We start from the raw sequence: 22744 nt of genomic DNA, 5'->3' as shown, positions 1-22744 counted from the left end.
ATCACGGAGGGTTGCTGCTCCTACCTGCAGTGGAGGGACCTCCATATGGGGTGGGTGAAATGGCTGGGATGTGACTAACAGGATCAGAGCATGGTGGTAGGGGGCTCTACTCACATTGTCCTAGGAGAGAAGGTGCCATACTTGAGATTGAGACCTGGTACTCTGAGGCTCTGCTCGCGTCTCCATTGTAGAAGGCTCCACACACACACCTGAGAAAATAAAGAGTGGGGTGGTTCCTTCCCGTCTACACTGTATACAGCTCCACATATAGCCTGAGATGGTCAGGACATGGGAGGCTCTGTGCACGTCCAGGTCAGGCAGCGCTCCCCACACACCACATATATTCAGCATGTGTGGGGGCTTGGCCAGGATCTAGAAGGCTACGTACGACCTCTGGGATGCTTGGATGTAGCAAGGTGGGTGTCTGCTGCCATTATACTGTACAGCATTCCACCCTCGATGGTCAGGATATGGAGGAGACTGCTCACCTCCTTGTTGTATAAGGACCCACATCCTATGAAGATGATCACGACATTAAGGGATCTCCTCCACATCCATGTTGTAGAGGTCTCTGCTCATTTCTGAAATGGAAAGGATACTGGGGGCTCTACTCACGTCCGTGTAGTAGTGTGTGCCACCTGCCGATGTGCTTTGCTCTCAGGCGCATTACAGAGCGCTCCACATCCCCAGTGTGTTCAAAACAATATGGCAGTGCTCAGTTCCTTCTTTCAGAGGGCTCCTCCACCTGCTGAGGTGGTCAGGAAATAGATAGTTCTGGTAACTTCCTCCTTGGAACAGAGAGCTCCAAAGACCTGAGTCAGTCTGGTTACAGTGGTCTGCTCACATCCATGTCACACAGGGCTCCACACATGTCTGTAAGTAGGGACATGGAGAGGCTCTGCTCACATTCTCATTGTATAGGGCTCCAAACATAGCCTGAGGTGTCAGGACATGGGAGGGTACCACTTCCATCATGTGTTATATAGGACCTCACACGTACCTGAGATGTTAGCATTTATATCGGGTTTGCTGCTCACATACCCCTGTAGAAGGTTTCATGGACAGCTGAGCTTGTGAGGACATGGGCTGCACTGTTCACATTCACATTGAAGAGGGTCCCACATGTGTGAGACATGATGACCTCATCCAATGGTGCTGGTCACATCCACATTGTAAAAGTTTTCATGAGCCTGAGTCGGTCATGAAATGGTGCAGCACTTGTCACGTCCTGTTGTACAGGGCTCCATACATGATGGCGATGCTTATAACTTGTGGGGCTGTGTTCACATTGACACTGCAAAGGACTCACACCCTTGAGTTTGTCAGGAGATGGAGGGTCTCTGCGCATATCTGTGCTCTATAGGGCTCCGGCAATACCTGAGGTCATCAGGACATGGGCAAATGTCCCTGCTTATATCACACATTCATGAGGTGGTCAGGACAGAGGGTTTATGCTCACAACATTGTAGTATTTCTGACATGGGGGACAGGCAGTTGGCCTAACAATTACATTGTCCAAGTCACTACACATGTGTGAAAGATGGGAGTGTGCAGGTCAACTTTACATTATACAAGATTCCCTTCATGACTCTGGGTGTGATGACAGGTCAGGGAATGGGGACAGCTCTGCTCTTACATATGGAGAGCCCCATACACAGCCTGTTAGTGAAGTGATGAGGAACTCAGGTGACACACACATTGAACAGGGATTTCTATGACATTAAAAGTAGGTGGATGGGGTGCTTGTTCATGTCCATTTTGCAGAGAACTTGATTTATGCCTGAGAGTTTCTGTATATGAGCACTCTGCCTCAAATGAACATTGGGGAGGATTCCATAGGCCTGAGATGGTGGAGATGTGATGGGTATCTGGGCATGTGGACCTTGTGAAGGCCTCCTATATATCCCTGCATGGATGAGGAGAGGTTGGGGCTCCACACTTACCTAATTGTACTGGGCACCACACATGCCCTGAGTGGCAGGACATGGAGGACCGGTCTTCACATCCATGTGTCTCAGGTCTTTGCTAATGCCTGAGTGTGTCAGAACATGTGGGTGGTGGCCCTGCTGACATATACACTCTACAGGCTCCCCATGTTCTTCAAAAGTCATCATAGTGTATGTGGGGGCCTCTGTCCACCTTCACTTTGTGGATTCCTTGACAGGAGTCTGGTTTGGTCCACACATGGGTGCTCTGGCCACATTCAGTTTGCAGAGGACTCTACACATGTGCTATAGTCAGGATATGTGGAGGGGCTGTTTCCCAAGTCACTTTACAGAGGATGAACGGACACCTCAGGATGTGAGGATGTGGTGGGGCATTTCTCAGAACACATTGTAGAGGTGTCCACTGGTATCTGAGAATTTCAATATATTGAGACTGTGCTTCCACTAGCCTCGAAGAGGACCCAAAAATCACAGTAGAATTGTATACATGGGAAGTGTGTTCACATCCCCATGGTCTAAAGCTTTATACTTTGAAAAATGATCATCACTTGACTGAACTCCAACCTTGCCTGAGGTTGTCCAGACAGGAGAGGGCTCACCCAACATAGAGTGTTACACAGGGCTCCACAGGGGCCTGAGGTAGTCAGCATGTGTGTGTGTGGAGGGGGGGACTGTGCCATTTCCCACATATAGGGTTCCACAATCCTATAGGTGTTGACTGAATGGGCTGCTCTGTTCATATTCCATGTTGAAGAAGGCTCCACATATGTGAGATGAGCACTACAAGGGGATAGCTCTGCTCACAGCCACACTGTAGAAGGTTTCCACCTATCTGAAAGGGTCAGGAAATGGTAGACCTCGTCTCACATCCACCTTGTACAGGGCTCCATGCATGATGCAGGTGTCCATGGTGTGTGGGGTCTGCTGACCTTCCCGTTGTAACGGGACCACACAAACCAAGGATGGGCAGTGTGTGGCAGGGCTGTGCACACATTCATGTGGTCCAGGGCACCACCAATGCCTGAGGTCGTCAGAACATGGGGAGGCTCTGCTCACAATCACAGTGTCCAGGGCAGCCCACATGCCTGAGCTGGTTGGGACAGTGAGAGACTCTGCTCCAATCTGCTGTGTATGGGGCTGCTTGCACACCTAGGGTGCTTAAGACAAGGATGGGGCTCTGGCCACTTTCACATTGTGGAGGGCTCCATATATTGCTGAAGTAGACAGGACATGTGTGGGTTGTGGGGCTGTTTACAATCAAGCTGTACAGGGCTCCAAGTTCTACCACCAAGCTCCTGAAGATGTGGGATTCTCTGTTCACATTCACAGTGAGGAGGGTTCCACAGTTGCGATACTTGATGACTGTTTCCTGGAGGAAGCTGGTCATAGCCATGTTGTAAAGGTTTTCCACAGGCCTGCACTGGATGAAAAATGGTACATCTCTTGTACTGTCCTCTTTGGACAGGGCTCCATTCATGATGCCGATGCATACAATGTGTCAGAACCATTGTAGTTGACTTGGTAAAGGGCCCACACAACTGAGTTGGTCAAGAATTTTTGGGTCTCTTCACACTTCCACATTGTCCAGGGTTCCAACAATGCCTGAGGTCATCAAGACATGGTGGAGTGCCCCTGATCACATGTGTATTGTGCAGTGCTACTCACATTGTTGAGATGGTCAAGGCAGGGGTGTGTGGTAGACTTCAGGACATAGGGCAAGGCGCTGAATTTACAGTTCCATTGCACAAGTCATCAGACAAGTCTGAGGAGGTGGGGACAGAGTGGGTGTTCAGGTCAAGTTCACACTGTACAAGGTTCTCTACATGCCTCGGGCAGGGATGACAGGTCAGGGGGATGCAGGCAGCCCTGTTCACATTTATATCAGTGAGGGCCCCATATACAGCCAGTTAGTGAGGTCATGCAGATCTCAGGTGACAACCACATTATACAGGGATCACAGTGGAATTAGAGGAAGGTATATGGGGAGTTGTGTTCATGTCCATGTTCTCCAGGACTCACTCATGCTTGAAATTTCTGTATATGAGGCTACCACCTCACATGCACATTGCTCAGGATTCCACACAGCTGAGATGGTAGAGATGTGGGGATCTTGCCATGTGGACCTTATAAAGGCCTCATATATATCCCTGCAGAAATGAGTGTGGGATGGGTCTCCACTCTCATTTACATTTTATCCAGGCCACAGATAATTAGTACAAGAAGACCCAGGGGGCTGCTCACATCCTCTTTGCACAGGGCTCCACCCATGGGTGAGTTCATCCACATGTGGGGACCCTACTCACACATACATCATACAGAGTGACCCCACCACCCAGAAAATCAGGACATGCATGGAGATTTCAATCACCTCTACATTTGCCAGGTGTCCTCACCTACCTGAGGAGGTCAAAACATGGGGCTTTCTGCTCCTAGCCTGGTTGTACAGTGCTTCACACTTGATTGAGTTTGTGACAGCATGGGATAAGCTGCTCACATGTATTCCAGAGGTGGTCAGGACATGGGTTGGTGCTGCTCATGTTGCTTTAGAAATTTCTGCAGGTGGCTTCAGTTGTCATGACATGGAAGCCCCAGGCCACATCCTCCATGTGGCCCTGAGCTACGTACATCTGAGAAGGTCAGGAAAAAGGTTTTCTATTCACATCCATGTTGTAGATGATTCTGCACACAATTCAGGTCCACAGGACATGGAGGCTCTGCTCACATGATCTTGCAGGGCCCTACATGTGCCTGAATTTGTGAGGAGAAAGGAAGGTCCTGTTCACTTCTAAGTTTTACAGGGTGGCACACTTGCCTGAGATGGTGAGCATGTGTGCATGTATGGGGTGTGGGGGTATAGGGGTATTCTTTACATACTCACCTTGCACAGAGTTTGGCACATACCTGAGTTGTTCATCATATTGGCTCTGTTCACATACTCATTGCTGATGCCGCCACACATGCATGTGATCATCACCACAGGCACCTAGCTTTGGTCACACCCATGCTGCTGTGGGTTTCCACACTTCTGAGACTGTCAGAAGTGGATAGCTTGGGCTCCTATCCTGTCCACCAGGTAAAGGGCTCAATATGTGAGCTTTCCTGTTGTAGAGGGACCACACATGCCCTGGTTGGCAGGACATGGAGGGCCACTCTTCACATCCCTGTGGCTCAGGTCTTCACAAATGTCTGAGTGTGTCAGGACATTTGGGTAGTGGTCCTGCTCACATATACACTGTACACAGATCCTCATGTTCTTCAAAGTCAAGTCAGTGTGTGTAATGGCCTCTGTCCCCATTCACCTGATGGATTTCTCCACAGGACCCTGATGTGTTCTGTGCTTGGATGCTCTGGCCACATTCAGGTCGAGAAGGCTATACACAGGCATGATGTAGTCAGGACATGGGGAGGAGCTGTTCCCAAAGTCACTTTTGAGGGCTCCCCAACACGAGGCTGTGAGGATGTGGTGGGGCATTCCTTGCTTCAAACTGTAGCAGTTTCCATGTTATCTGAGATGTGAGGATGTGGAGCCTGTGCCTCCACTGCCATTGGAGAGGGCTAACAATCACAGTATGAGTTTGCACACAGGAAGTGTATTCACCTCCCTATTGTCTAAGGCTCTATACTTGGAGAAATGATCTTCACCTGGCCAGGCTCAACCTTACCTGAGGTAGTCCGGACTTGCCAGGGCACTGCACACATGGAGTGTTGTATGGGGCTCCACAGGGGTCTTTGTGGGAGGCATGCTGTGCATTTCCCTAGTAGAGGGTTTCTCACATGCTTGAGGCATTGACTGAATTGGCTGATTTGTTCATATTCTATGTTGAAGAGGGATCCAAATGAATGAAATGAGCAAAACTCATGGATGGCTCTGTTCACATCCACTTTGTAGAAGGTTTGCACCTACCTGAGTGGGTCAGGAAATGGTGGGGCTCTTCTCATGTCCACCTTGTAGAGGGCTCCATGCATGATGCAGGTGTCCAGTGCGTGTGGGGTCTGCTGACCTTCCAGTTTTAGCAGGAGCATGCATACAGGGGATTGTCAATGTGTGGGCAGCGCTGTGATTACATTCATGTTGTCCAGGGCACCACCAATGCCTGAGGTTGTCAGGACATGGGGAGGCTCTGCTCAGAATCACAGTGTGCAGGGCACCACACATGCCTGAATTGGTCAGGACAGAGAGAGGTTCTGCTCACATCCACTTTTTAAGGTGCTGCTTGAACACCTGTGGTGCTTAAGACAAGGGTGGGGCTCTGTTCACTTTCACATTGTGGAGGGCTCAGTATATGCCTGAGGTAGTCCGGACATAGGTGGGGTGTGGGGGCTCTGCTTACAGTCATGTTGTACAGGGCTCCATGGATGGCCTTGGTGGTCAGCACATGGAAGCTCTATTTACAACCACATTGTACAAGACCTGTCCTCAGCACAAGTCTGAGGATATCAGGACATGGGTTTGGGTTCCTGTTCACATACACATTTTATAGGGCTCCATCCTCTAGACTGGATGAGGATATGGGGAATGCCTCTGGCTCCATGTTCTGTTTTTGGGGACCCAAAGACAAGTGATGTGGTCAGGACCTGGGGGCTCTGATTCAAAGCTGCATTATAAAGGAGTACATACATGCAGAGCAAGGGTGGGTCATGAGGTGCTCTGCTCTTTCCACACTACTGAGGAATCCACATACCCATTGTGGTCATGCCAGTGGAGCAGTCCTCATATCCTTGATATAGAGGGCTCCACCACCGGCTAAGATGGTCCAGACTTGCAAAGCTCGGGTCAATTCCTCCTTGTAATGGAAGACTCAGAATCCCTGAGGTGGTCAGCATATAGTTGGGCTGCTTGTGGCCATATTGTCCAGGGCTCAAAATAGCCCTGCAGCTTTTAGGACATGGACAGGCTCTGCTCACATTCCAGGTGTACAGGATTCCATGCACCACAGAGCTCTTAGGGACCTCAGGTGCTCTGTTCACATTCATGTTGAGGAGGGCTCCATCCTTCTGAGATGTGGTGATGGCATGGTGGGTGGTGCTGGTCATAGCCATGTTGTAGAGGTTTTCCATGGGCCTGCATTGGGTAGGAAATTGTGAGTCTCTTGGTGTGTCTTTGGACAAGGGTCCATTCATGATGGTGATGCATAAAACTTACTGGGCCTCTGTTCTATTTGACTTTACAAAGGGCCCATGTAGCAGACACCTTCATCCAGTATTAGCAGCCTATAGTGGCACAAGCTTCTTGTCCCTCCCTAATTTGGCTGTGTTACATTGGAAATAGCAGAGCTTGGCTGAGCTCACTCCCAGTCAAGGTCAACTGACTCCAGCTAAATTCTTCCCCTCTGAATTCACCATTTGTTCTCTTCAGCAAAGATATGTTTGTGTCCTCATTTTACAGTCCTGCCTGCTTGATACTTGTTATCAGCAGGTGTCCCAAGTCCTGCTCAGTTTACCCCCTGCCCACACTTGTAATAAATAAACACTGGATGTCCTGGGAGTCCTTTGTCTTTGCTGCCCAGAGCAGCATAGATCAGCCCAAGACTCAGTTTCTCTCAAGTCTCTGTGTTTCTCATAATTCCCAGTTTCCAGTCTTGTGGACATCGTACTGGCTTGCAGAAGCTCAGGACCACTGCAGGGGTCTCTGGCAACTCCCATTACCCTTTCCCTATAGGCCCATATTCCTGAGTTGGTCAAGAAATGGAGGGTCTCTTTGCACTTGCACATTCTACAGGGCTCCACCAGTGCCTGAGGTCATCAAGACATGGTGGAGTGCCCCTGCTCACATGTGTATTGTGCAGTGATATACAACTTGCTGAGATGGGCAGGACACAAGTGTTTATGATCACAACCTTGTGCTATACTTCACACTACAGGGCTGGAGCTCATTTACAGTTCCATTGCATCAGACAAGTCTGACCAGGTGGGAACACAGTGGGTGTTCAGGTCAAATTCACATTGTACAAGGTTCTCCATACACCTCAGGCAGTAATGACAGGTCAGAGGGATGCAGGCAGCCTTGCTGCTCACATTTATATCAAGGAGGCCCACCATATACAGCCACTTAATGAAGTTATTGGGATCTCAGGTGACAACCACATTGTAAAGGGATCTCAGTCAAATTAGAATTGCATACACAGGGAGTTGTACTTAGTCCCCTTGTGCCCTTTTGATGACCATCTGTGGCCTGTAGGCACTGCACACAATGTGGATGACAGTGGAGCCCCACTCGGTCCTCATTCCTATGGGGTTACATTCAAGGCCTGCTCACATCCTGGTTGTACAGGGCTCCACACATACATGAGTTCGTCTGAGTGTGTGGTGCCCTACTCACACATACATCATACAGAGTGCCACACCCGCCCCAAACAGAACATGCAGGGAGATTCTGGTCACATCTTCCTTGTGACCCTGGGCTATATACACTTGAGAAGGTCAGTAGAAAGGTGTTCTACTCACATCCATGTTATAGATGATTCTGCGCACAATTCAGGCAGGACACGGAGGATCTGCTCCGATAGTCCCAAAGGGTCCTGCATGTGCCTGAGTTTGTCAGGACACAGAAGGGTGCTGCTCATTTCTGAGTTTTTACAGGGCTGCACATCTGCTTGAGATGAGCAGCATGTGAGAGACAGGGTGTGGGGGAATAGGAGCATTCTAAACATACCTTGAAGATGGTTCTGCACATTCCTGAGGGATTCAGGATATTGGCAGCTCTGTTCTTAACCTTGTTGTTGAGGCCTCCACACATGCATGTGATCATCACCACAGGTGCATGTCTGTGGTCACAGCCATGTTGCAGAGGGTTTCCACACTTCTGAGCTGGTCAGAAGGAAGTGGGGCTCCTCTCCTGTCCATGTGGTAGAAAGCTCCATATGTGACAGTGATGGAGGTGCCTTGGTTGTGCTCTGGTTTTGTAGAGGGACCACACATGCTCTGATTGGCAGGACACGGAGGCCTTCACATCCATTTTTCTTCACATGGCCACTCTTCATATCCATGTTTCTCAGGTCTTCACAAATACCTGAGTGTGTCAGGAAATGTGTGTGGTGGCCCTGCTCACATATACATTATACAGGGCTCCCCACAATCTTCATAAGTCATGTCATAATATATGTGGGGAAATCTGTCCATATTCACCTAGTGGATTCTGCCTGATGTGGACCACACATGGGGTTTCAGGCCTCATTCACGTTGAAGAAAGCTCAACACACAGGCATGATGTAGTGGGGACATAAGGAGGGGCTGTTCCCAAAGTCACTTATAGAGCACTCACAAATACCTGAGGCTGTGAGGATGTGGTGGGGTGTTCCTCACTGCACATTGTAGAGGTCTCCATGGGTATCAGAGTTTCAGAACAAGCGGCCTGTGCTTCTACAGCCCTTAGAGAGGGCTCACCATCCCAGCACCAGTTGGCACATGGGAAGTGCATTCACTTTCCCATTTTCTTAGGCTCTGTACTTCCAGAACTGATCACCATCTGGCTGAGCTCCACCCCTGCCTGAATTTGTAGAGACAGGAAAAGGCTCGGTCCACATAGAGTGCTATTCAGGGCTCAATATTTGCCTGAGGTGGTCAGCTTGTGGACGGGTCAGAGGGTGCTGTGTCCATTCCCTCATAGCAGCTTCCACACATGCCTGAGGCATTGACTGAATGGCCTGCTTGGTTCATATTCCATGTTAAAGAAGCCTCCACATGCACAAGATGTGCAGAACCTTTGGATGGATCTGCTCATGTCCACAATGTAGAAGGTTTATACTTACCTGCGAGGGTCAGAAAATGCTGAGCCTCTTCTCATGTCCACCTTGCTGAGGGCTCCATACATGCTGCAGGTGTCCAGGGCCTGTGGAATCTGCTGACCCCTTCTTTGTAGCAGGACAACACATACCTGGGATGGTCCAGGGCACCACCAATGCCTGAGGTCATCAGGACATGCAAGGCTCTGCTCACAATCACAGTGCACAGGGCACCACACATGCCTGAGTTGGTCAGGACAGCAAGAGGCTCTGCTCACATCCCTTTTGTAAGGGGTGCTTGCACACCTGTGGTGCTTAAGACAAGGGTGGGGCTCTGGTCACTGTCACATTGTGGAGGGCTCAGTATATGCCTGAGGCAGTCAGGACAAGGTCCGGGAGTAAAAGGCTCTGCTTACAGACAAGTTGTACAGGGTTCCATGGATGAGATTGATGGTCTGGACATGGGGAGCTCTATTTCCATCTACACTGTACAAGTCTCAACACAGGTCTGAAGACAACACAATATGGGCATGGGTTCCTCTTCACATAAATATTTTCTAGGGACCCACTCTGCAGACAGGATGAGGACATGGGGAATGGCTCTGCTTCCGTGTTCTCTTTTTGGAGGCCTACACAGAATTGATGTTGTCAGGCCCTGTGGCCCCTGATTCATAGCTGCATTATAAAGGGCTGCATAGATGTGGAATGTGGATGGGATCTGGGGTTCTCTGCTCTCACCTACACTACTGAGAAATCCACATACCCGATGTAGTCACATCAGTTGAGGAGTGCTCACATGAGGGATGTAGAGGTCTTGACAACTGGCTGAGGTGGTGCAGACCTTGAAAGCTCAGGTGATTGCCTCCTTGTAGAAGAGGGCTTGAAACACCTGAGTTGCTTACCATATGGTTGGACTTGTAATGTCCACATTGCCCAGGGCTCCACATAGGCCTGTAGTTGACAGGACATGCAGAGGCTCTCCTCACATTCCAGATGTACAGGGTTCCACCAACAACTGAGCTCCTGAGGACGTGGGTACTCTGTTCACACTCAGGTTGAAGAGGGCACCACCCATGGGAGATGTGGTGATCAAATGTCAGGGGTCCTGGTCATAGCCATGTTGTCAAGGTTTTCCTCAGGCCTCCATTGGTCAGGAAATGGTTCATCTGTTGTCATGTTTTCTTTGGACAGGGCTCCATTCACGGTGTCAAGGCATATAACATGTTGGAGCTTTGTTCTAGTTGATGTGGAAAAAGCACCACATACCCGAGTTGGTCAAGAATTTCCAGGTCTCTCTGCACGTCCACATTCTACCAGGCTCCACCAGTGCCTGAGGTCATCAAGACATGGTGGAGTCCCCTTGCAGACATGTGTATTGTGCAGTGTCACACACCTTGTTGAAATGACCAAGACATGGGTGTTTATGCTCACGACCTAGTGGGAGACTTCACACCATAGGGCTAGGGCTGGGTTTACAGTTCCATTGCACAAGTCATCAAACAAGTCTGAGCAGGTGGGGACATGGTGGGTGTTCAGGTCAAGTTTACTTTGTACAAGGTTCTCCACATAGCTCATGATGACAGGTCAGGGATGCAGGCAGCCCTGCTCACATTTATATCAGAAAGGGCCCCATACACAGCCAATTAATAAGATAATGAGCATCTAAGGTAACAACCACATTATACAAGAGTCACAATCACATTAGAAGTAGAAACACAGGGAGTTATGTTCATGTCAATATTCATGCCTCAAGGATTAAGGATATTGGCAGCTCTCCTCGCATCCTCTTTGTTGAGGCCTCCACACACACCTGAGATGATCACCCCAGGTGCACGGTTCTGGTCACATCCATGCTGCAGAGGGCTTCCACACTTCTGAGGTGGTCAGAAGAAGGTGGGGCTCCTGTCCTGCCCATGTGGTAGAGAGCTCCTTATGTGACAGAGACGGAGCTGCCTTGGTTGTGCTCTTCTGTTGTAGAGGGACCACACATGCCCTGATTGGCAGGACATGGAGGGCCGCTCTTCACCTCCATGTTTCTCAGGTCTTCACAAATGCCTGAGTGTGTCAGGACATGTGTGTGCTGGCTCTCTTCACATATGCACTGTACAGGGCTCCCCACATTCTTCATCAGTGAAGTCACAGTGTATGTGGGGGCCTCTGTCCACATTTACCGAGTATATTCCACCCCACGAGCCTGATGTGAACTGCATATGGGGTGTTCAGGCCTCATTCACATTGAAAATGCCTCAACCTAGAGGCGTGATGTAGTCAGTACCTGGGAAGGGGCTGTTCCCAAAGTGACTTTATAGAGCACTCACAAACACCTGAGGCTGTGAGGATGTGGTGGGGCGTTCCTCACTGCACATTGTAGAGGTCTCCATGGGTATCAGAGTTTCAGGACGAGCAGCCTGTGCTTCCCCTGCCCTCGGAGAGGGCTCACCATCCCAGCAGCAGTTGGCACATGGGAAGTGTGTTCACTTTCCCATTTTCTTAGGCTCTGTACTTTGAGAACTGATCACCATCTGGCTGAAATCTACCCGACTGAATTTGTTCAGATAGGAGAGGGCTTGGCCCCCATAAAGTGCTGTACAGGGCTCCACACATGCCTGAGGTCATCAGTTTTGGGATGGGGAGGCTGGGTCCATTCTCTCATAGAGGCTTCCACACATGCCTGAGGTATTGACTGAATGGCCTGCTCTGTTTATAGTCCATGTTAAAGAGGCCTCCACATGCACAAGACAAGCAGAACCTGGAGATGGATCTGCTCATGTCCACAATGTAACCTTCCTCTCTTCCTGAGAGGGCCAGGTAATGCTGAGGCTCTTCCCTCGTCCACCTTATTGAGGTCTCCATACATGCTGCAGGTGTCCAGGGCCTGTGGAGTCTGCTGACCCCTCCTTTGTAGTGAGACAATACATACCTGGAATCTTCAGTGTGTGGCAGGGCTGTGATCACATTCATGTTGCCCTGAGTACCACCAATGCCTGAGGTCATTAGGACGTGAAGGAAGCTCTGCTCACAATCACAGTGTGCAGGGCACCACACACACCTGAGTTGGTCAGGAGAGCAAGAGGCTCTGCTCACATCCACTTTGTAAGGGGCTGCTTGCACACCTCTGGTCTTAAGATAAAGGTGGGGTTCTGGTCACTTTCACATTGTGTAGAGCTCTATACATGTCTGAGGTTGTCAGGGCATGCGCGGGGTGTGTGGACTCTGCTTTCAGTCAAGTTGTTCAGGGCTCCATGGATAGGGTTGGTGGCCAGGATATGGGGAGCTCTGTTTATATCCACACTGTGGAAGGCTCAACACAGGTCTCAAGACAACATGACATGGGCTTGGGTTCCTGTTCACATACACATTTTATAGGGACCAACCCTCCCAGCAGGATAAGGACATGGGGAGTCACTTTGTTTCCATGTTCTCTTTTTGCAGGCCTACACATAAGTGATGTTGTCAGGACCCGTGACCTGATTCACAGGTGCATTATAAAGGGCTGCATAGATGCAGAACATGGATCGAACCTGGGGTGCTCTGCTCTTATCCTCACTACTGAGTAATCCATATACCCAATGTGGTCAGGCCAGTTGAGCGTTGCTCACATGAATGATGTAGATTGTTCCACCACTGCTTAGGTGCTGCAGACTTAGAAAGCTCACGTGATTGCATCCTTGCAACAGAGGGCTTGAAACCCCTGAAATACTCAGCACACAGGTTGGTCACGTCCACACTGTCCAGGGATCCACACAGATCAGGGGTTGTGAGGACATGGAGAGGCTCTGCTCACATTTCAGGCGTACAGTGTTCCACCCACAACTGAGTTCCCAAGGATGTGGGGTGCTCTTTTCACATTCACGTTGAAGAGGGCTCCACACTTGGGAGAAGTTTTGACCACATGGTGGGGTGCGCTGGTCATAGCCATGTTGTCGAGGTTTTCCTCAGGCATGCAATGTTCAATAAATGGTGCATCTCTTGACATGTTCTCTTTGGACAGGGTTCCCTTCAGGGTGGCAAGGCATAGAACATGTTGGGACTTTGTTCTAGTTGACTCAGTAAAAGAACTACACACCTGAGTTCATCAAGAATTTGTGAGTCTCTGTGCACTTCCACATTCTTTGGGGCTCCACCAGTGCCTGAGGTCGTCAAGACATGTTGGAGTGCCCCTGCGGACATGTGTACTGTGCAGTGCTACACACCCTGCTGAAATGGTCAGGACACGGGTTTTTGTGCTCACCACCTTGTGGTAGACTTCACACCATGGGGCTGGGGCTGGATTTACAGTTACATTGCACAAGTCATCAAATGAGTTTGAGCAGGTGGGGACATGGTGGGTGTTTAGGTCAAGTTTACTTTGTACAAGGTTCTCCACATGACTTAGCTCATAAAGACTGGTCAGGGGGATGCAGGAAGTCCTGCTCACATTTTTATCAGTAGTGACCCATCTGCAGCCACTTAGTGAGGTCATGGACATCTCATGTGACAACCAGATAGTACAGGGATCACAATCACATTTGAACTAGATACACAGGGAGTTATGTTCATGTCAGTTTTCATGTCTCAGGGATTGAGGATGTTGGCGGCTCTCATCGTATCCTCTTTGTTGAGGCAACACACTCGTGTGATCATCACCACTGAAACATGGCTCTGGTCACATCCATGTTGCAGAGGATTTCCACACTTCTGACCCAGTCAGAAGGAGGTGGCACTGCTGTCCTGTCCACATGGTAGAGGGCCCCATATGCGACAGTGATGGAGCTGCCTTGGTTGTGCTCTCCTGTTGTAGAGGGACCACACATGCCCTGATTGGCAGGACGTGGAGGGCTGCTCTTTACATCCATGTATCTCAGGTCTTCACAAATGCCTGAGTGTGGGGTCGTGTGTGGGGTCCTGCTCACATGTACACTGTACAGGCTCCCCACGTTCTTCAGAAGTCAAGTCACAGTGTGAGGGGGGGCTCTGTTCGCATTCACTTTGTGGATTCCTTGACCTGAGCCGGATTTGGTCCTCTGGCCACATTCAGGTTGAAGTGGGCTCCACACAGATTTGTAATGTAGTCAGGACATGTGGAGGGGCAGTTCCCAAAGTCACTTTATAGAGGGCTGACCAACAGCTGAGGTTATGAGGATATGGTAGGTAGTTTGTGTTCACAGCACATTGTAGAGGTCTCCATGGGTATCTGAGAGTTTCAGGTCATGGGGCCTGTGTTTCCACTGCCATTGGAGAGGGCTCAAAGTCTCAATAGAAGTTTGCAGACAGGATTCATATTCATTTTCCCATTTTCTAAAGGCTCTGTACTTGGAGAAATGATCACACACACACACACACACACACACACACACACACACACCGTTGAGCTCCACCCATGCCTGAGTTTGTCCAGACATGAGAGACCATTTCCCACGTTGTATTGTATAGGGCTCTGCACATGCCTGAGGTGGTCAGCATTTCTGTGGGGGCACTGTGCCCATTCTCTCATAGAGGCTTACACATTCCTGAGGCAGTGACCCAGTGGCCTGCTCTGTTCATATTCCATGAGGAAGAGAGCTCCACATCCATGAGACAAGCACATCACAGGGAAGGTGGACCACACACCACACATTTGGTCCATGGTGACCGCACATAGCTCATAGGTACTGCTCACATTCTCATTGTAGAAGGTTTGCACCTCCCTGATAGCATCAGGAAACGGTGGGCCTCTTCTCACACCCACCTTGTAAAGGGGTCCGTGCATGATGCAGGTGTCCAGTGTGTGTGGAGTGTGCTGACCTCCCCATTGTAGCAGAAATACCACAAATAACCAGTTTGTCAGTGCGTGGAATGGCAGCACTCACATTCATGTTGTCCAGGGCACCACCCATGCCTGAGGTCATCAGGACATGGGGGACGCTCTGCTCACAATCACAGCATGCAGGGCACCCCACATGTATGAGTTGTTCAAGAGAACGAGAGACTGCCGATGTCTGGTTTTTAAGGGGCTGCTTGTACACCTGTGGTGCTTAAGTCTAGGGTGGGGCTCTGGTAACTTACATTGTGGAGGGCTAATATATACCTGAGGTAATCAGGATGTGGGCAGAGTGTGGGGGCTCTGCTTACAGTCCTGTTGTGCGGGTTCCAAGGATGGGGTTGGTCAATATATGGGGAGCTCCATGGACCTGCACAGTGTACTAGACTCAAAACAGGTGTGAGAACACCAGAGTGTGGGCTTGGGTTCCTGTTCACACACATTTTATAGGGACACCCTCTGTAGACAGGATGAGGACAAGGGGAATGGCTCTGCTTCCATGTTCTCTTTTTAGAGGCCCACACACAAGTGATGTGGTCAGGAACTGAGGCCTCTGATTCACAGCTACATTATAAGGTTCTTGTGATTGTCAGGGAATGAGGGCTATGCTCACATTCCCCTGGTAGAGGCCTCACAGTCACACTAGGTGTTGGGATATGGCAAATCTGTTCACGTGCCAATGTTTAAGGCTCTATAGATAAAGAAATACGAGGGCTGAATTAACATCCACTTGGTACAGGGCTCTACACATGCCTGAGATTGTCCAGTCATGAAAGGGCACTGCCCACATAGAGTTGCATACCTGCCTAAGCGGTTGATCCAATGGGCTGCTCTCTTCAGATTCCATGTTGAAGAGGTCTCCACAAATTCATGAAATGAGCACAAGACGGGGATGGCTCTGCTTTCATCCATACTGCAGAAGGTTTGCACCTACCTGAGGTGGTGAGGAAATGCTGGGCCTGTTTTCACGTCAAATTTCTAGCAAGCTCCACACATGATGGTGTTATACTGACCAGGAGGGACTCTGCTGTCATTTGATTTGTAGGAGAATCACACATATCTGGGATTGTCAGGACATGGAAGGGCTCTGTTGACATTCCTGTTGCCCAGGGCTCCACCAATGCCTGAGTAGGTCAGGACATGAGGGTGCTGTGCTTTTAACCCCATGCTACAGGGCCCCACATGTGGCTGCAGGGGTCAGGACATTCAGAGGCTCTGCTCATGTTCACATTGTAGAGGGTTCTAGACACACCTGTGTCAGAAGTGGTGCTTCCTGGTTAAACCCATGTTTTGGAGGTTTCTGCGCTTGCCTGAAATTATCAGGGCCTGTGGGGGTGTGGGGTCCATGCCCATATATAGGTTTTTTAAATGCTCTATACCCCCTGAGACGTTAGGCTTTTTTTTGGTCTTATCATGTACTTGTGGTAGGTGACTCAAACATCTGAGGTGGGCTACGTGGGGAAGTTCAGCTCATATCATCGTGTGAGCACCACATACCTTACATAGTCAGAACACGAGGGGCTCCAGTCACATCCTCTTTATACTGAGTTCTATATGGCTGACAAGCTCTCCTTACAGGTGTTCTTCTCACTTCCTCATTTTGGAAGGCTTCATATGTCTGAGGTAGTGAGAATTGAGGCCTTTTGCTCATTCATGTTGTAGAAGGCCCTACACCTGCCCGACCTTGTCAGCAGACGGTTGTCGGGGGTGGTGTCTGCTCACAATCATGTTGTAGAGATCTGCATATGTGCCTGGGATGATGGATGGGACTTTCCCTCACATTAGTATTTTAGAGAATTCCACACATCTGATTTGGTCAGGATTTATAGGGGTGGCTCTGCTTTCTTCAGCGTTTTAGAAGACTTCACATACACCTTCAATGGTCAGGACTACAGGATCTCTGGTCACATCTATGTTCTAGAGGACCCTACTCATGCATGAGATCAGCTATGTAAGAGGGCACCACATCCCATGCACATTGTGCAAGATGCCTGAGGTGTTCAAGATGTGGTGGGATCTGCCTGTATCCCATTCTAGAGGCCTCACATATATCCCTGAGATGGTTACATGGGGGGCAGGGCTCCACACATGGTGCAGGGTTTCTCAAAGGCCTGAGGTTGTCTGCACACTGCAGACATGGGGGCCTCTCACATACTTGGACCCACTCCCAGGTCAGGACCCATGTGCTCTGCTTACACCCATATTGCAGAGGGCTCTACATACCAGAGGTGCTCAGGATGAGGGGTGGGCTGCTCACAGCACTGTTTCAGAGGGCTCCACAAACAGCCTTGGCTCTCATGACCTGGAAGGCTCTGGTCACATCCTCCCTGTGACCAATGACTCCACAGACCTGAGAAGGTGAAGGGAAACGTGTTTTATTCACATCCACATTATGGAGCTTTGACTTGTGACCCCCACCATAGCCGGTCCTGTTTCTTTCAGAGCCAGGATGTACCTTTGTTGTTACTTCTGTCCCTTTGTCTCTGTCTGTTTGTCCTATGTTTGCTCTGCAGAGCTATTTCTTCCTTACCCCTTCACCCCTCATGTAAAATAAACTTTTAGGGGGGTTTGCTCCCATTCCCTATGTATAGGGCTCCACACCTGCCCGAGGTTGTCAGGATGTGGGGTGCTCAGCTCACATCCACATACAGAGGGCTCCATACACACCTGAGATGGACAGATGTCAGGGAAAGGATTAAAAGCGGTGAGAGTCTGTGAAATGAGGGTTTCCTGGAAGACCTTGGCTTGCATGATAGAGAAATGCTATACAATATGACAGGTCCTTACATTGCTGCCATGTTTTTTCCTTACAGAATGTTTTGTTCCAGAAGTATAACAGTTTGTGCTGCTGGGCAGTGCTCCTGCCCAATATATCAAAATGTTTTGTATCTGTTTGAAATGTGTGCTCTCTTAGGACTATTCTGTTAGCTCTGCCCCTCTGAGGATGTCCTGTTAGGTCTGCCCCTCTCAGGAATGTTCTGTTAGCTCTGCCCCTTTCAGGAATGCTCTGTAACCCTTCCTCCTTCCCCCTGCTTTAGGGAGCATGCTCGCCTACCCTGTAGATCCCTATATAAGGAGGCGCTTATTCTGGTAGGGTGCTCAGTCATCAAGAGTAGAAACTCCTCTGAGTCTGCTGGCATAATAAAGGTTTTTCTCCACCTTTTCAAGTGATTGTTGGATTCTTGAGTCTTCAAACTGCAATAGTTGTGATACCAAGCTGTAACACTCGGCTGTGCCTCAGAGCTGTGGCACTCGCTGTAACAGGGAGGTGTAGTATTGGCTATAGCAACAAGCTGTTCCCCTTTCCCACAACAGCATGCCTTACTGTAGAAAGTCTATCTCCCGAGAAAGGAGCGTATAGCAATAACTGTTAACACACACCAAAAAATGACCATTCCCAGAATCTTGCCAAAGCTAGGAATGGTCCCTTCAGCCATATAGCCATAGTGGCACCAAGTCACTTTTGTCTGAACATGGTATTTCAGAATCTGAGTTTTCTGTGGTGTTTTCTTTCCTGCCTGTGCAAGACTCTGTCTCATGCAAGACCCTTCATCTTTGGTTCTGTCTCCTGCCTGGTTGTGTGGTAATATATTATTTGACTATGCTCACATCTGCTGTACTTTCATAATAAACTTACTTTCATCTTTTTAAAATCTTTATGTGACTCTGCTCTGCTCATGCAGATCTGAAACTCAAATTTCTGTGGCCACAACCTGAATGTGGCTCCTTGCTGTTACATCAGGACATGTGGTCCCTAGATCAGATACTTACATTAGGGGCCGCCATACTTCTGAGGTGGTCAAGACCTCCTCAATGCCTCCACAAATAGCTGAAAAGGTCAGGTCATGGGTGTCTCTGTTCACATCATCCTTGTCGGGGTCTCCACTTATGTGAGTTGATGAGGGTACAGGAGAACTGCTTACCATCTCATTGTCCAGGACTCCACTAGTGGGCAAGACAGTGAGGACATTGTACAGGTGGCTATTCCTGCCTGAGATCCTGGGGACTTGGGAGGCTCTGGTCACTGCCTTGTTTTATAGAGCTCCTTGCACACCTGAAGTGGTCAGGGTTTTGTTGCTATGCTATAGTGTGAGGTCATAGAACATAACTGACAATAGACTTTCTTGTAGTAAATGCTATAAAAATTCTTTTAAAAATATATTTTTAAGAAATTATACCAAGAGCCCAGCAGCTGCTTATTTTGATAGTCTGGAGGCTACTTTCTGAAGTGTGCTAAAGCATTTTACCATGCCCTATCTCTGCTACTGGAGTTTGAACACATATTTGCTCTGCCATTGAGGTAGAAACCTAGGCATGCTTTCCATTTATTTATTTATTTAGGAGACATAGTCTTGCTATGCTGTCCAGGCTGGGATCAAACTTCTAATCATCTTCCCTCAGCCTCTTGAGTAGCTGGATTTATAGGGTCATGACACTAGGTCTGCCATGGTGCTAGTTTTGTCGATATTTCTGCTATGGTGAATCTTAGGGAAAATAATAGACTATATGGTGAGAACAAGTTATTCCTGTACCAGGGTTCCTCTTTTCTGGTTTTTGGTCATACTCCCTAGAGTACATAAGCAATGAGACAGATTAATGTCTCCAAAGCAGGCAGGTGGATAGGTTATTAAATTCTTGGAGAAGGCAGATGACTGCAGTGTGCTACCAGGTGCTGGGGCAACCACGGTGCTGATTTTGGAGTCACTCATATGGTGCTGTCCTGTCACTAGGCTGACAGCTCACTAGCCCTGTGTCGCCTTGGCTTTGCCCACCAAAAACAACAAGGCAGGCAGGTTTGATCTTTGCTGTGCTGAACCCATGTCAGCCTTCATGCGCAAGGTCACCCACCTGAGTCTGAGGTTGGTGAGGCCTGGGAGGCTCATCTGAAACAGTGGTTCCCATGCTAGTTCACTCCTGGTGTTCTGTGGCATGCTGAAGGGGAGGATAAACTTCAATTCTGGGCACATGAGACGCAGCATCTAGTGCCATCTAGGATAAAGAACAGTTGCATCAGAGGTTTGAGGAGAAGCTTGCAGGAAGAACACTAAGTGCAGTAAACTGTGTCACTTTAACTTTTGCTATGAGTAAGAAAACCAGCTTTATTCAACCTGAGAGGCAGACATGGTTGGGAGGTGCTCAGGAGGATTTTGCAACAGTCAGACCTGATCAACAGTAGTTGAATTCTTACTGAAACGGCCTTAGTGGGATGGCAGTGTAGGTCACTGGGAGAGCACTTGGCCCACCCACATGGACAAGGTCCTGAGTTCGATCCCCAGTATCACAATTAAAACAAAACACAACACAATGCCTCTCAGTATAATGACAGAATTATCATATTTACTCATGTTTACTTATTTAAACTGTAAGTGTAGAGCAGGGTCATTTGTGGTTTTTATTTTATAATTCTTGGAGGAGAAGTGAAGTGTATTTAAGCAGCGGAGTAGTGAATTTTGTTTAAACCGTGTGTAGTCATGTTTGTCTGTAATCCCAGTCCTCTGGGAGACAGAGAGAAGAACCTAAAGCTTGAGTCGAGCCTGCACAATGTAGCGACTTAGTGACATCCTGTATTAAAATAAAATTATAGAAAAGAGATGGGATGTTATTCAATGAGAAGACCCTGGGTTTGTTCCCGGTATCACAAAAAACAAACCAAACCAAAGCAAAACCATCCATTTGCTTATACAAGTGTAATTTCATCATGGGAATAATAACTAAGATGATGCCATTATGTAGAAAACTACTTGTTGTGTAGCCAAAAAATGATTTTGTGACAATTAATAGAAACATAGATTTTGAACATCAGAAGTGCCTTCTGCAGCCCATTATTCTATGTTTTTCCTATTGATGCAGGTGTCCAGCCTCTCTGTCAAATCTGAAGCATGTGCATAGCACTCACATGGTACAGTTGTAGAAACTGAGAGAAATGTTAATAATTTGAAACATTTTTCCCTCTGGAGAATCACAAGCAAAATGAACATTACAGTGATCACATCCAAATTTTACAACCATCATTCTGTCTGCTGTAGGAGGTGGAGAAGTAGAGGGAGAAGGTAGAAATGAGGAGACCTTCATGGGCTGTTGGAGTGACCAAGTGAGAGGTCAGGGACTTGGAGGAGACTGGCAGCAGGAGAGGGGAGAGCAGCAAACTGGTTGGGATCTTGTACTGTCCCATCAGTGGGATGTGCAGAGAAACAGACGACTGGGGACAGTGCCCAGCTTCTCCCAATGCCACTGAGTGAGGTGCTGAGTTTGAGGTGTTTATTAGGTGACAGCATGGAGAAGCCAGGGACGTGAGTGGATGTGCTGTTTGGGAGTTTCTGGAGTTGAGGCTCAAATGGAACATGGGTGTTATCAGCACTTACACTGAAAGTTGTGGTAACATGACATACTGTAGCAGAATGAGGCAAGCAGAGGGACAGATACATAGGCAGAGAAAAAGGCAGAAGTAGCAGTGTTGGGTCAGAGATGGAGATGTAAAGAATATTACCATTGAGTAAAAAGGAAAATGAGAGGTTAGTATCACAGACATCAATAATAATGTCCAACAAAATAGGTAGCCATACTTTCTTAATATAGTACAATGTACATATCCCACAAACGATCACAGAATGTGGCACAGGAATAGGATACAAAGCTAACACAGTACTTAATGGCCTGCATTCCCAGAAATGATATGACCATAATGGAAGAGAAGATCCCACTTACAGTGCCATAAGGTACAAGGCGTATGCAAGGCCCAGGTTGGAAAAACATTAAGACTCAGGAAGGACCCAAAAGTAGACATAAATCGAGGAAAGATGGTCCTTTCTCTTGGAAGACTCAACATTGTGAAGTTGTCTGTTTTCCCTCAATTAATTTATAGATCTGATATATGGCCAGGATGTGCACCAGGAAGTTGTCGAGGTGCATGGGCTCTTTATATTGTGGGTACCAGAACCTTTTCAGATAAACTATTTTCAAGTGTTTTCTCCTGTTCTAAGAGATGTCTTTTCAAGTTCTTGGTGAGTTTTGATGTGTATAAGTTCAAAAAATTATTTTTGCAGTCCTGGAGATTGGTCCCATGGCAGGCAAGTACTCTACCACTGAGCTACATTCCACCCCCAAAAGATTTTAATTTTGATGAAGCCAATTATGTATTTTTTTCTTTTGTTATGTGTGTTTCTGGTGCCACCTCTAAGAAACCATTGCTAAATCCAAGGTTGTGAAAATTTACCCTTATTTTTTTCCAAGCGTTTCACAGTTTTAGGTCCTAATGTGGATATTTGATGTACCCTGAGTTAATTTTTGTAAATAGTATG

General features: G+C 48.3%; 1 long non-coding RNA gene across 41 annotated transcripts in view; it reads right to left on the bottom strand.

The window, feature by feature from the left end:
* Positions 1 to 22744, bottom strand: part of LOC101704410 (uncharacterized) — a 44800-nt gene that overhangs the window by 12046 nt on the left and 10010 nt on the right. For 21 of the 41 annotated variants that reach the window (XR_015445296.1, XR_015445304.1, XR_015445303.1 and 18 more), the window contains 2 exons: positions 20295 to 20435; positions 115 to 17796 (listed from right to left, as the gene is read on the bottom strand). This is a non-coding gene — a long non-coding RNA (uncharacterized LOC101704410). Of the gene's footprint in view, positions 1 to 114; positions 17797 to 18501; positions 18702 to 20294; positions 20436 to 22744 lie in introns of all 41 variants that reach the window. The other 20 variants (XR_015445306.1, XR_015445288.1, XR_015445314.1 and 17 more) reach the window with 18 other exon arrangements.

This window comes from Heterocephalus glaber, unplaced genomic scaffold (assembly GCF_053883595.1).
Source record: "Heterocephalus glaber isolate CG9 unplaced genomic scaffold, H.glaber_assembly_v1.0 deba00001610, whole genome shotgun sequence".
NCBI classification, from domain to species: Eukaryota; Metazoa; Chordata; class Mammalia; order Rodentia; family Bathyergidae; genus Heterocephalus; species Heterocephalus glaber.
Note: the sequence above shows the minus strand (reverse complement) of the source record. Positions and strands in the feature narration are given on the sequence as shown.